At 34.9% G+C, this 14179-nt stretch overlaps 1 protein-coding gene and 1 long non-coding RNA gene across 3 annotated transcripts in view; one reads left to right on the top strand and one right to left on the bottom strand.

Moving 5' to 3' along the window:
* SESN1 (sestrin 1) overlaps positions 1-14179 on the top strand; it is an 80827-nt gene that overhangs the window by 38987 nt on the left and 27661 nt on the right. The gene's annotated exons all lie outside the window — the stretch shown is intronic.
* LOC150007587 (uncharacterized) overlaps positions 1-14179 on the bottom strand; it is a 58212-nt gene that overhangs the window by 38991 nt on the left and 5042 nt on the right. Inside the window, exon 3 of one of the 2 annotated variants that reach the window (XR_016511637.1) lies at positions 731-1583. The exons of the other annotated variant lie outside the window; for it this stretch is intronic. This is a non-coding gene — a long non-coding RNA (uncharacterized LOC150007587). Of the gene's footprint in view, positions 1-730; positions 1584-14179 lie in introns of those variants that run through there. 2 annotated transcript variants of the gene reach the window in all.

Raw genomic sequence — 14179 nt, 5'->3', positions numbered from 1 at the left:
TATGAATGAAGGACTGATTTAGAGGCTCCATCGTACCCGAATCCCTTCTGTTTTTCCACTAGCCTCAAGATGTGGTTTGCATCTCTAAGGTATTTGTCCAGGATGGCTGCTTCAGCTCTAGAATCATATCCACATTCCAGAAAGAGGAAGAATTTTTACTTGAAGAATCAGCATATACATCCTCATTCTAGTGACATTTACTATGCATAGGCCATTTCCTTTTATAATCACATTGGTCAAAGCTTACTAACTTGGCCACACATACCTCCAAGGAAATATACCCAGCTAAAGATTTGAGAGTTTATTAACCGTGGAAAAAGCAGAGAACAGAAGCTAGGGACAACTAGCCGTCTCTACAACATTGACCAGTGGATTTCCTTGGAAAAACTATCAGTGATAAAAGGTAGTCAAAGAATTTTTAAACTAGAAAATATATTCAATATTGTATTGTTTTCAAAATATAGATTCTATTATAACACTGGGGAACACAATTTTCATTTAGTTAGATCTGACACATATTTTTGACTAACTTTTGGCATCTGAATTAAAAAATGACCCCAGTTTTTTCTCTATCACGTCAACTTTTTAAGGTACAGGATACCCTCCCTTTGTCCCCAAAATCATACAAAATGTACATACAATGAAAATAAATAAAAAATTACCTGAATAGACTCTTTATTTAGAGTTATTTTATTCATATAAAGGATATATATTGTTACTGTAAGTCAAATTGTATACAAGTAAAGTTCTGCTACCCAACATACATGTTAAGGTATTTTATCTTTTCAAATGACAGGCTAGGAAATGCCAAAATGAAATATTGAAACAGTCTCCTTCAGTTGGCAAAGCTTTAACAAATTGCTTCATGAGACCCAGTTTTATGTGCAGAGGTGGGAATATAATGTTCTTTCTGTCAACAAGTGGCTTAAGTAGAATATTTGGATCACCAGGTTTGAGGTCAGATCTTGGAGGCCAATTCAACTTCACCCAAATGCTTCTCACAAGCTCTGCTGTCCCACATACGCAGAAAACAGGGATACTCGGGGTAACCACGTTGCTGACCAAGAAGGAAGCAGACCATTTGAAGGTCAACACAGATGATCCAGTTGTGCTTGTGATATTGCAACAGATCAATGACTCTCTTTATGTCTTCATGTTCTTCATGAAAACAATCTGAATGGTCAATTGGGACTGGACCAAATAAATTGACATTGTGGAGGAGGACACACTTCAAGCTCTGCTTTGAGCTATCGATGAACAGTCACCATTCAGTTGCGTTATAGATTGGAGTTCCCAGTTCCTCCATTAAACCATGTCTGTTATGGCAATATACAAAGCCATCGTCACTTTGAAAGTACTGCAGAGATGCACTTTCTCTTGATCGAAAGTAGGATACCTTCACTCCTTTTTTCAAGCAAGTTTTTCTCGTGCAGTCTTGATGCTAGGAGTTCTGAAGCCTTTTTGGATAGTCCCAAATCTCATACCAAATCATTCAATTCATGGTGTTCAAATCCCTTACGGACCGAGTCAGCCTCAATTTCAAAATTTTCATCATTGCTGTCACTTAGTTCTTCACCATACTCCTGTTTTTCAAAAGAGGGTAGTTCAATGAAAATTGGCACTGGGATTTCAGCTGACTGAGGCACTGGGCGTATAGCTGATGGTAGACTAGGATACTCTTATTTTACATTGATTTTTCTTGTTATACCCTGACATTTTCACTATACAAAAGTAACAGTCACTTGAATGATCTCTGGGCTCTCACCAAACATAGGTATACCAAATGGCAATTTATCACATGATCCCTTCATCCACATCCGTAAATTCTCGACACACTGCTTGCACACCTTGTGAAGGGCCCAAGACTTATCTTGATCACCAAGTTTTACTTTAAAATATGCAAAAGAGGCTTGCCTGACAAATGCGCTGATGTTTGTCCTTTGACTGGGAATGGTGAAACTGCCACAGATATAACAAAATGAATCAGGGTTGTTTAGGCACTTAAAATGAGGAATACAGATGCAGACATGATCTGAAGAAAAGGAAATAAGTACGTATGTAAATTAAAAAATAAATTCTGCTAACTCCTTGTATACAGACAAGAACTAGGACTACACTTTGGAATACAATTCACTATATAGAGTGGCACACAACCTCTCATCACACGGTCTCGTGTGTAACTCAATAGCCTAGACAAGTATGAACCTGTCGTTGGTCTCCAAGGTCGTCCCGCACTCCTCCCCACTCAAAGGAGATTTGCTTTCAGCCAATAGGAGAGCACTAGTGCTTCCCTCAATCCAGGCTCAATCCACGCTCGATCCAGCCTAGAGTGGTCACATTAAGATAAGCTGTAGAGAAAAACTTGATGTGATAGAAAAAAAACTAACTGCGGTTTTGAAATCAGCATGCTTATTTAAGTCTAAAACAGCTGAAAAATTGAACTCAACGGGAATTATGTTAAAAATTGTTCCCCTGTGTAATATGTAACACCATTGAGGCTAGGTTGTGTTTAATGTTAAATTATTTGCAGATACTTAGTAAATATTGTAATTAGAAAAATGATAGCAGTACAAATACTAAATTTTTAAAAGCGCATCAATACCTAATAACTTTAACCTAAATACACATTGTTCAAGCCCAAAACATCAAAAGGAGGATTAAATTTGAGTATTGCACAAATGCTATGCTAAAGAGTTGTTTAATTTATATTCCAAGTAAAACAGGGTTGCCAGTTGAATGTTATATAGCTCTAATGTATCTCCCACTGCTGATATTTATTGACAGCTTAATATTTACTGACCCATTACTCTTACAGTCACTGCGCGTGATTTCATGTAGTTCTGTGACACTTTAAGGTCATTCACTGAATTATCATTCCCATTGTACAGGTGAGGACATCAAGGCTAAGAGTGACTAATTTTTCCTTGGAACCTAGGGTTGTTGAACCTAATGGCAATGCCATTATACTTTACTGTCTCTTCTTTATAAATGTTAATAGTATAGTCTATCAGATTGTCATCTTATATCTACATAGAAACAGCTGGAATCATTTGAAAGATAGTGCCAACTGAATGCTTTTTCTTATTTATCATGACTATTTCTCCTGTCCATATGGCAACCTAATAGGATAAAATGGCCAAAATGTTGGCACTGTCAATATAGTAACTTACTTGTTTTTAACAGTTTTCATATTATCACATTTTGCTCTTACAACAATACTATGAAGTAAGCCATTCTCATTTTACAATGAAGAATCTAAGGCATGAGGAGATAAAATAATGTGCTCGGGTTAGAATCCAGATCTTCATATTTTAAAGTTCAGATTCTTTTAATTATGCTGCTTTAAGCTCTAAAGATAATTACAGAGGGACATTATGGACTAGAAATAGATGGAGGCATCTGTCCACAACTATACAGCTACAAATAAAAGTAAACTCAGTATCCTGTCGATACACATCTCTATCAAACAACCTTTGACAACACCATTTTTGCCTTATGTTTGTTTAGGTGTAAAGAGGAAAGAAATAAAAGGCTTTTTGGGAAATAAAATTTCTTCTTATAATTAATAATCAATTTTAAGAGTTTTCTTAAATTATTGAATATGTCATCTGCATTTCATTTCTACCATCATCACTCCAGTTTATACTATAGTTACCTCTTAACTAGATCATTGCACTACCTTAAAACTAAAGTCTAACTGCCTTTAGGGTCTCCCCACAAATCAGACCATCCTAGAGGTTTCTCCTAATCTTCTAAAATCAAAGCTTATTCACCCAGTTTCCCTGCTTGAAATGTATTTAATGACCCCTTGACTTTTTCCCCTCATCTGATCCATAGCACTGCTTGTACCTTTAAAATAATTTCACCATATATGGTTCTTTATTGGATTATAAGGCTCCTTAGGGCTTCAGTTATGTTTCTTTCATCTTTGTATACTCTGAAATACCTGTGTGGGTTCTTGCAAAGGACTGTGCTCTCTGTAAATATGTGTTAAATAAAAGTTGTTCAATTCTTTGCTCAAGTTAAGGCCAAAATGTGGTCTAAAAAAATTACAGCCTATTATCCTCAAGCCATGGTTATAAAAAGTATATCTTTTCCTACGTTTGCCATGGCCCTGATCCAACCCTCCTTTTCATTAAGGGGCTTGGAATAACTTACCCTGAGATTGAGGCCATCTTCCAAATTACATTATTCCCTATTTTAGCATGCCAGCATACGTATCTATCTTGTTTCCTGTTCATATAATCTTAGGGAAAATAACTCCTAAATCTATATCCCTCTTTACTTCCTCTGATTCACCCATTATTTGCCAAAGGATTCAGTGCTGGAAAAATGGGCCATTCTTGAAGCTTTCAGCTTAATAAGGGAGACTGGCGAGCCCACTTGGAATTACAGTGTAGAAAAGTAAATGCTATAGCATAGGAAGTGAACAAAAAGGAATATCTAACCCAGGTGGGAAGGGGTCAGGGAAGGCTTCTCCAATGTAGTGCCTTCTAACTCCAGACTGAAGGTGAGAAGAGAGCCAGGATTAGAGGGTACTGATTTGTAGTCAGAGGGAAGAGCATGTGCACATGTCCAGGAATGATTTCTGTGGGTGGGCTGTAAAGTTCAGTAAAACTGTGAGACTGTAAAAAGGAAGGGGGCTGGTAAGTCTCACTATCTCTTTTTTAATAAATATTTCCTTTGCTTGTACACATCTTGCATACTTGTGAAAGTCATTGCTTTTACCACTTTATGCTACTAAGAAATATTTTAGGGCTCCATTATCGCCTCCTATTTTACCCAATGTCCTCTTTCACTGGCTTTCTTGGCTCCTTAAAACCTATTTCCCGCTGCATACTAACTCATGTCCCCCTGCCAGAGCCACAACAATCTCCTTACAGGCTCAGTTTCTTCCAGTTTATTATCTCCTTTGTGCTACTCCCTTCCACCCAGCTTTCAAATCTTTACTGATTCTCTACCCCTGGATATTTGCATTCAACTTAACACAAAATTACACATTGCCTAGTGTTGTCCTTTGACTGTTTCTGAGTCTTTTATGATCAGCTTGGTTGTAAACTCCCTAAAGGCTGGATCTGAAGCTGCATTTTAAACTGTTGGGCAGGGGACCTGAAGTCACACAGACCTGCATTTGACTTGTAGCTCTGCCACTTACTAGTTGCATGGCAGGTTTCTTCTTGGGTAATACAGGAATAATGAGATTCATTTCACAAGGTTGTGAGAAATTACACAAGTCACTCTGAAATTTGTGGGCTCGTAAAGCTCTACATATATTTTACATTTTGTTCCACAGTTCTATGTAGAGGCATATTTATTATATAATGTGAGATTTTTATGATTCCTTCCAAGACTTTAGGGTCTTGAGAATTTCAGACATTTTTTTTCTTTGAGACATTTTTCTCTAATCCAGGTCCTGGTTATTTTTATTTTTCTTCTGTTTCACCTATTCCTAGCCTATCCTCAAACTTCTGATTGAAATTATTTTAGGCAGCTGAGAAAATATTTTGAGACATAAAAGAATTCAGTTGTCTAATCTGTTGATACACTGAAGAAATTTCCCACTATCTTTCCCCCACAGTGTACTCTGCATGCATAAGAACATATTACTAACAACACACAAATGCTTTTCATGCCTTAATGGGCATTCATAGTTCTAAGCAGTTTTTCTGATACCCTTTCTTCTCCAGAACCCATTCTTCTTGTTCTTGATATTCATACCTCTCCTTAGACCCAATTCTCAGAGGAGAGGGTCCTATCAATAACTTCTTGTCAAGTACTAGAGCTCAGATTCTGAGGGTTCCAGAGGTAGGCATCTTTGTTCATGCTAATGGAGGACCAGAAAATAGAGAATCAGAGGAAGCAAACACATGCCTCTAAGTCTCAAGTGTCAGGAAAAGCTGTGGCCAAGTTAAAAAGCCATTTTATTAATTTTTACCACTACTTATACTAGGGGGAGGAGACAGATCAACACTCCAAGGGTTGGTTATCTTAATATCTAAGCACTTATGTTATCAGTCAGTCTTTGGCTAAATTTAAGAACCTTATTGAGACGTTGAAGAAGCTCAGCAAAATAGGCTTTAATTGAATATCAATTTATAAAGGAAAATAAAGAATCTGCTTGTTATTGAGGGAAAGGAGAAGACTGGGGGAAGGGAAGGTGTTAGAAAGGTGGCAACATTTTAAATTCAGTATTCATAACATCTTAGGAAATAATTCACACTCAAGAAAAAAATCGAATAAAGCAAAATCATCCCTGCTACTCATAAGAATTGTTCTTAATGCTAAAATTGCCCTGAATCAAGTGCATTGATTCTGGCGATCACCTTTTTGGTACAATTACTGTGTTTTAAACTATGGTTTCCATTGTCCCTAATAGAGTCTCTAGTCACCAGTGGCTAGGAAAAAAAAGTCTTTCTTGGACACTGAGCTCTACAATCCTTAACTAGCAACTCTGAAATTCCTTGTAGAATTTAGGACCATTCTTGCTACTTGAGTTTCCTATTTACTGCTGACATTATTTCAAATTTATATAGTAAATAATTTTCTAAAAAAATAATTTCCTTAAGCAAAGAGGGTATGACAGTATCCTAAAATCATTATTTTCATACAGCCATGATTTAGGAAACTTTTTAAAAGTATCTCCGTGTCTAAGCACTGCCTCCATAGCCCAGTTCACGTTCTGTGCCAGGTCCTGGAATTGGGGGTCATTTTAGGTAGTGGATTCTCTTTGTCCTTATGGTGTGTACTGCCCCAGTTTCCATGTGGCACCAACTAATACCGCTTTTAAGAATTTTTTTTTTTTTTTTTAAATCCAAGGCTCCTAGAACTAAAACCATGTTGTTTAACCCTTTCTTATTCCAGTACTTTTGCATGTCCTAGTCTCTGGAAAAAGATCGCTTTACTTTTTGCTGTATGGAGTTAATGTACTAGAAAATCATCACAGAGTACTTAATTTAACTGCATACATGCAATGCACCAGCAGTGTTAGGGTCAGATTTGGTCCCTAGAAAAGAAAAAAAAATTAGCTCTGTTTTAAATATACTTTTCCCTTCCATTCTGCCCCCACCTAAAAAGTTCTCTGTACTGCAGAATTTTTCATCATTATAGCAAGAAGACAGATATAATAGATATATAAGAAAGCAATAGCATCCACTCATAATCCCATTCCCTGGAGAGAAACACTTGAACAGTTTGGTTTTCACATGTGATAAAATTTATATGATCTATTAAATGTGTAAAACCTAAAGCTATATAAATTCTAGAAGAAAACAGGGAAAAAATTTTTGTGACCCTGGGATAGGTAAAGATTTCTTAGAATACACACACATAAAATGTTACAGAAAAAAACTGATAGATTGGACCTTATCAAAAGAAAAACTTATAATCTTAAAAAGATACCATTACAAAAATTAAAAGACAAGCCATAGAGTAACCGTAATGTGTTAGCTATTCTATTAATAATGTCAAATCTGAAACTATGAAGTGATTCTATCTACTTACAAAATTAAAAGTTGGACTAAAATCTGAATTATTTATGTTAAAGCTCTCCATCAGCTGGCACTCAATTACCTAACTGCTACAATAACAATCAGATGTTCAGCATAACACAGAATTCTGCTCTCCAAGTGCTTTGTACCTCTTTGCCCTTGTAGTTTTAAGCCATTTCTCAGTCCAGATACTCTTTTAGGAGCAAAGTGACTCCAGTGGGTGGACCACTATAGGAAATTTGAAGAAGGAATAGGGAGGAAAAGGAAGAAGATACGGCTATTGTTCTCAACGACAGGCTAAAAGAAAAAATTACTGGCTAATAGTAGATGCTTAATTAATATTAGCTGAATGAATGCTGAATGAGCAGGTTCACTATATCCATAAATATAGAGATTCATGAATTTAACAGGAACATATACAACCAACCCATGGTGTGTAGATATGTGCTATTTGATGAAATTTTTCAGTAAAAGTTTTAAACTATTCAGGTTTAAGAGCCTACGGAAAACATGAGCATGATATACAGTATATCTTTCCAAAATGATGTATTGAAACTACATTTTTCTTGATTCACCATAGTTTAGTTAACTGTGACAACTGAGAATAGAGGAAAAGAACGAAGTAAGGTTATCACCAATAAATAAAATCCAAAACTAGTTTCCAAACATTATTTAATTTCCTCCCACCTTCCTAGGGGTATACAGAATACAAAAAAAAAAAATGGACAGCATCCTGTAGGATTAGTAGCAAACCTATGTTCTATACCATGTAGTGAGTTCAGGAGATAGTTGATGATATGGCAAGTCAAGCTGATCTACTTAAAATAATTAGTTTTTAAGGAACTAAAACCAGCATATGGTTTAAATGGTACTTAAAGAAAAAACAAAAGGTGGTTCTTGAAGATTTTTACAAAAATAGTGGAAGCTGCCTTAGAACAACTTTATGAATTTGGCAAGCCAAAAGCAAAATGAAGAAAATTGTTAACTGTTGTTTTATAATGTTTTTGTGTCTCTTGTGCAAGTAACACTGTCAATTTGAGCAAATATTGAGGACTGCATTAAATAGTGTAATGATGAAATCTGTAACTCTTTGAAAATCCCTTCTACAATATCAGAAAACTTCCTTCTTTCAAAGAAGAAGGCTATGTATTGAGTGATAAAAATGAAGAGGAAAAATTTGTTCAGTTTGCTTGCTTGTGTGGAAGGTTGTATTTATTATATGTGGTTCTTTTTACTAATATTTTATATATTTTTATTCAGACTGTAGCATTTTGGGGGGACTCTCTTCATGAATTTTAGAAATTGAGTATAAAGAAATTAAAAAGTGAAGAATCTTTTAAAATAGATATTCCCACTGTTATCCTCTATCCACAAACAAGAAAGAAAGTTTCCCACAAAATTCTATATTTTATCACAAATACACTAATATTTTAAACATAACTTTAATGTATATAGTATCTGACACAGTAAGGATGAAAACAAAATTATCAGTGTGTTATTAAAATCTGATCTATTTTGATAAGGGTTGTTGAAGAGATTTTATCTTTGTTACTTTAACCTAGTACATCGTGTTTCATAACTTTTGCTCTGCTCTAACACTATATAATTTTTTAAAAACAAACACTGAATGAAAGTTGGACCTCATTGGTATCTGGAGCAGTTGAGTCCTTACCTGTTTGTCTACTTTGTGATTGGCTGAAAGCTGTTGCTAAGCTTGTTCTTTTCTTCTTAGGGAAAGTTAAAAGTTGAAAGTGACCTATTTGAACTACATCCTGCTGCTTTTGACTCTGCTTTGCTCTTTCTCCTGATCCACATACTTTTTTTCTGTTATCTTTTGAAGCTTAGATATTTTTAAACCCACTAATTTGTAAATTAGTGTGCAATACTTTAAGGTTTTAATTTTGTATTTCTAATGCAAATTGCTGTGGTTTAATTTTTTAAATCTGGTTGAATATTTGAAAGTTGAATTTTCTGACATAAACGAAGTTCTAATTGTAGAGAACAAACACATTATTTTAAAACCTGCCTGACCCTGGCTTGTGTGGCTCAGTGGAATGAGCACTGGACTTCAAACTGAAGGGTCGCTGGTTCAATTCCCAGTCAGGTCACATGCCTGGGTTGCAGGCCAGGTCCCAGTTGGGGGAGTGCAAGAGGCAACCACACATTGATGTTTCTCTCCCTCTCTTTCTCCCTCCCTTCCCCTCTCTCTAAAAATAAATAAATGAAATCTTTAAAAACAAAAGCAAAAAACAAAAAAAACTGCCTGTTACAAACACAAGAGATTATTTGGATATCAATAGTATCCTTATTGTTGATTAAAAAAAAAAAATTCCAAAGTACTTCACTCTAAAATTGATTAGGTCAGTTTTATGTGATCCAGGATAAAAGCTATTATTGATCATATTTCATGTATATTCCTGAAGGATAAGATTGACTTTACTCATGTTTTCTGGGGAATGACTAGAAGGATTGATAATCCTGTCAGTTATAGACCAGATCCAGGGCAGGCTAAATGGAAGGCAGGTTTGGTTTGTGATTCAGTATACCATTGTGAAACTAAGAGCCATTCCTATTTTAAGGCTCTATTTGGCATTGATGGGAATCAGACTTTGAACTAGATTTCCCCAGCACTCTGCTGGAACCAGCAGAAATTCTTAGAGCATTCCTGAACCTTAAAGCCTGACCCAAGCCCTGGGTGAATAATGTAGGGAACTACAGACTAGCATGGATCCTTCAAACCTACTGTTAGGACTCTACCATGCAGATCAAGAGACGTGGCACATATATAAAACAGTAATACTTAAGTATGTTACTACATTTTTTTTGTCAGATTAGTCTTTAGTCAAAAATCACTAGACTTCTGATATACAATGATATTTAAAACTGGCATTCTATTAATAAAGTATGCCTATAAGTTCAAGTATATAAAGTTAAATTATTAAGCCAATTGGTGAGAACAATGAGGCTCTTTTATGTTTTAAACAAATTTGAAGTTAAGGGACTATGGATTGTAATTCAGTATTATTTTTATTTATTTTTCTTATATGCATAATATCAAGGAAATCTGGATTCACATGCTGTAGCAGTCCACTCACTACTATAGTTTTACTCCAGCAAATACAGACAGGAATGAAATACCTTTCCTAATCACTGACACATTTCCAAGCCTATTCAAGCATGTGTTCATGGAGATGGTGGAAGAAGCTTTATTTAGTCTAGTAACTGAATTATTAGTGGCAACAAATTATTATTTTGTTGGTTTCTAATGTATTTAATATTGATATATATATTTGAAGGTTACCTTTTAAAAGAAAGTTCAAATCTAATATTTTATAATGTCTCTAAAGTACTTATAAGAAATGGATTCTAAGAAAAACTGTTTGAAATGTACAAAGAAGTCTGGTGTAGGAGGAGGCCAGGTTCTAGTTAAAGCATATAACTCTTGATAAAATCAGCAATTATCTTAGAGAGTAGCACTTTAGAGCTGAAATAAAGTTTGAGATATTATGAATTTCAGTTGCACTTCATTTTAAATTTGAGAGAACTAAAACTAGAAGGGCCGTTAAGAGAATTCCAGACTGCGTTTGGTTTATTGGTTTTTGATTTGGGGGGGGGATTTTTGTTGTTTTGCCAGCTGGGGCAATAAACTAGATGACTTCCCATTTCATGCTGTCTAACAGAATCCCAATCTGTATGACTTGAGATGTTTAAGTCTAAATAAAAGATGCCCAATCTCAAATTAAGATATTCCTCTTTGTTCATAGGATTTAAGAAATTAAATGCATATAATTGGTATTCAGTAAAGATTAATAATAATGAGTAATTGAATGCTAAGTCATTATATAATATTAAGATTTCTGCTAAATGGAAAAATAATTGCATTGGCATCATACATAAAACTATGCCAAATATATTTTTTAAATTCAAGTTATAACAAACTAAGGAAGAATACAGTGCTACTTTTTCCAGTTTGTAAGAGCTGAATAAAATCCTATTTCAATATTTCTCACTTATTTGTCAAAAATTAGAAAAATCAGAATTCCTAGCACTGCAAATGAAATGATTTTGAATGCTGTTCAAACTTAAGCTCATGTAAAAAAATGTAATTTTTAAAGTGGCATTCTCTCTCTTTTTAAATATGGTTAGCTAAACTAAAGGATAGTAGTAATAAGCAAAAACAAATATCTTTATTTGTTGGACTACAGTGCCCTGAATTTACCCACACCCTTTGGGCAAAGGGGAAAATGGCCCACTGAGATGCAGTGAGGATTTGAAAGGCAGAACAGATGGCAAAGTTCAGTGAAAGGCATTTTATTTCTAAGATGCTTAATAACATGAAAGTAGTCTCCAGATATGGCCTTGTACTTTGTGACCAGGATAAGGATCTACAACTTAATACCTTATTGGAAAGCAAGATCTCAGAAGGAGGCAGAAGAAGGTGATTTAAAGGATTAAAGTACATACTACTAAAGATCTTCACAGAGGAACTTAGTGGGGGTTCTTTGAACTATGTAAGAAAAGCACACATTTTAGAACTCTATTCACTGCTTGGCAATAATAATCACAGGGTAGGTCATGGATAGGGAGGTCAGGATAGCTGTTATAAATAAGAAATAACTTGAGTGAAAAGATTTTAGAATACTGTCATTAAGATTTTGTTCTTTGAATCAAAATGATCTTTAGTATGAATAAAACATTCAAAATCCAGACATGATTAAGCTAAAGGACTCATTAATATACATTTCACCTAAACATTTTAACCATGGGTAAATTCAATTTTATAAAGGAAAAAGATAATGTTCAGTTCCATCAAGTCTGTGGACTCAGGATAAATTGAAGATATTAGGTTTGGTTTTAACCTATTTTGAAAGAGTTTTTTTTCTTCTTCTTTTATTTTATGCCAGACTAGTATATTCCTTGTATATTTAAAATATGTTTTATTAAAACCAGTTATTTCCTGTGCCCACTAACAGAAAAACTTTAAGAATTTTTTAAAGTTTCACATGTTTTTAGATATAGATGAAATCCAGCCCCTTGATTATTATTTTAAAAACTATACAATATATTTAGTATATATGCATAGTCTGAGAAATACCTTTTTTTTTTTTTAGTTTTTATCATTTCCTTTTTCTCCTTCTTTAAAACCTTCAGTAGCTCCTAAGAAAATACTCTCAATTTCCTACTACATTCACCTTTTTTCTGTCCCTCATCCTATTCCAAATTAAACCTATTTCTTCTTATTTAACTCAACAATGATGCTAAAAAGTAATTAGCCTCTAAAAGTTATAATATTTCTGAATGAATTCTCCCATTTAATTTTGATATCTCAATAGACACTTTCCTGTCTTTTTACCTTAGACAGGCTGGAAGATGTTTAAAGACAAACTTGCTTACAAAATGTTTATGAATCTTATCAAACAATGATGTATACAGGCAGTGTCTGACTTATATAGCTACTATCTTGGTGTCATGAAAGAGAGCAAGCAGAGAAAAAAATTAAAGAAGCTTGGGTTCCCAAAAAGATGGAGAGAAACTATGAAAAACATTAGTTACTTAGCAGAATTGAACCTAAGCCCAATCTGATTCCCATGCAGACAGAGCCTGCCTGTTTATATGGTAGTCCCAAAGCCTTCAAAAATGTTTGTCTAGATGGCCCACATCTTTTATAAACTGAATATTGAACTTGAAATTCATTATTAAACTTTCAGTTAAGTTAGGCTTTCTTTTTCCTTTTTTTTTAGTGGAAACATCTCTGCAGTTTGTTCATTCAGTACGTACTTATTGAAGGCCTACTGAGTGCTGGCATTAGGGTAATGGAAATATAGCAGTGAACAAAAGACAAACATTCCAACTTAATGGAGGTTCTATTCTATTGAGACAGACTAAATAAATTAGGATGATATATCAGCCTTCATACAATTACCAGTTTGAGTTAGTTTAAGAGCTCTGTTTTCTTTTTAACATCTATCAGTTATTCTGAGAGGAACAGGGATAGTGTGAGGAGCATTTAAGAGATTGGGTAGACTCAGGTGAGTTACTTATTGAAGAAGCTTTGGGTAACATAAAGTCACCAAACACCTGGGAAGAGGCACAGAAGAGTGACAGGGATAGAAAAATAAAGAAGAGCCCTGGCTGGTGTGGCTCAGTGGATTGAGCGCCAGCCTGCAAACCAAAGGGTCACCAGTTTGATTCTCAGTCAGGGCATATGTCTGGGTTGCAGGCCAAGCCCCTAGTGGAGGTGCGCGAGAGCCAACCACATTTCGATGTTTCTTTCCCAATCTGTCTCTCTCCCTTCCCCTCTAAAAAAATTAATAAATAAAATCCTAAAAAAGGGAGAGAGAAAGGAGCTAAGACCAAGATCACTCATTCCATGATTTCCATCTTTTTTTTTAACCTACCAGATCTCACCCTGAGTATAAACAAGGAAGCTAAGTTTTTCTTTCTTGTACTTGTCTTCACAGTCGAGAACTTACACTAATGCATAGTTATCAAAATTTTGAATATATTCATTTAAAGAAGCAGCCCAGATTCTGCTGCTTTGGGTTCAGAAAGACCTGGTTGTAATCTTAGGCTGCATTTTACTACTTTTATAACCTTGGACAAGTTACCCATACTTTATGAATTTCTGTTTTACATACATAATTATATCTGCCTTATAGGTGTGTGCTTAGTATCTGATATGTAGGAGATCA

This window comes from Furipterus horrens, unplaced genomic scaffold (genome assembly GCF_987537825.1).
Source record: "Furipterus horrens unplaced genomic scaffold, mFurHor1.1.pri manual_scaffold_6, whole genome shotgun sequence".
In the NCBI taxonomy this organism is placed as follows: Eukaryota; Metazoa; Chordata; class Mammalia; order Chiroptera; family Furipteridae; genus Furipterus; species Furipterus horrens.
The sequence above is the reverse complement of the archived record's forward strand: the minus strand, read 5'-3'. Positions and strand labels throughout refer to the sequence as shown.